Below are 1,567 nucleotides of genomic sequence, written 5' to 3' on the forward strand. Positions count from 1 at the left end.
CCCGGCCCGCCCCCTGGACACCTTTACCAGCAGCTGCCTCCCTCCAACGACCTCTCCAGGGACTACCTCAGGCTCCCGCACGGATTCCTCCCTTTGCAAGGCTCCAAGTCGCTGGGACGCCTTGACGGACTCAAAGAGGTACGTATCTGTGCTCCAGGCATTCCAGGGTGACGGCACCGCAGCGGCTGCAGCTGGCACGCAGCTGACACGCACCTGGCACGCAGGTGGAGATGGTGCCGCAGCTGGTATGCGGCTGGCACGCACCTGGAGATGGTCCCCGCTTGCAGTCGTGCTTCTGTCCTTGAGGACAGGTGTGGGGATGAAAACACAACAAAATGCCTTGGCGGGAAGAATGCAGGTGGCTGTGTATGTAGTCATCCCGGGCAGCAGCGGCCGCCTCCCCAACCCGCCCCGCAGCCGAGCAAGCCGAGCAGCCAGCCAGGACCATGTCTCCATGACTCATTTGATCCGAAACTGGACAAGAATGTCGACAGACTCGCTGGAGAACTTTTTCGCTGGACACGGCGACTGATCGCCTCGGCTCGCGAGAATGGCTCTGTGCAATTTCCTCCAGCTGCGTGCGTGTGCTTGGCTGATAATGACTCCAGTTTTGGACGCAGAACGCTCTACCTGGAATGGTTTCTAGGGAAATGAGTTCGAGCGACTGTTGCGCGGGGCGGGGCGACATTTTTATGGGAATCAGGGGGCTGTGTCAATATCGTCGTTGATATGAAGAAATGTCAATCGAGTTCGATTGAGTTCCATAACGCGTTTCTTCTCCTCGATGACCACAGGATCGTCTCTGATTAGAGGCGGCTTTGTGTACCACGATGAACCCTACCGTGGCGGGCTCCGAATGAATAGGCAATCCGCCCACATGCCGGTATGCGGCACAGCACTGGAAAAACTAACGTGACACATGTGTCACAAGAATTGGTGTGACTGGGATTGGTCTCACCACGTAATGTGACCTCAGTTTAGGTCACAAATTGATGCGACATCAGCTAAGAAGGTATTGGCATAGGACGTCACACCACAAATGTGGGCAAAATTCGGCCACACCACACATGTTTGGGATGTCACACTTGTAATGTGACACATGTCATGTCACATTAGTTTGTTTCAGTGAGTAGACCACAGAAGTGGGCAGGGTTTATCAGCCACCTGGTTCTGTTACATCCGTACTGTCTTCAGCACTCTCTACGGGGAACAAAACAAAGGTACAAAACGGGTACAAAAGTACATCAGAAAGGTACACCACTTGACAGGATTGTTGGGTATTCTGCACGACAGTGTCGCGGAGGGAGAAGGCGCGATTTGGAACATTATTGGTTTGTTGCACTCGCAACAACTCAGCGACTGCTCTCTGGCGGACAAGTGCTTTTAAAAGAAAGGTTGTGTCATTCAGCCACGATGAGGTTCCGGTGCTTGGCATTTCCACCTTTGTTGTGTACGGGCGGCGACGAGGCGGCACGTTTCCCACATCATCTAATTTCTACACCAGGAGGGACATATATGTCGCTGGAGGAAACAGACTGGTATGGCGCTTTTTTCTTGTCCATAGAAA

Source organism: Frankliniella occidentalis, unplaced genomic scaffold, assembly GCF_000697945.3.
Source record: "Frankliniella occidentalis isolate FOCC.00 unplaced genomic scaffold, Focc_3.1 Scaffold737, whole genome shotgun sequence".
NCBI lineage: Eukaryota > Metazoa > Arthropoda > Insecta > Thysanoptera > Thripidae > Frankliniella > Frankliniella occidentalis.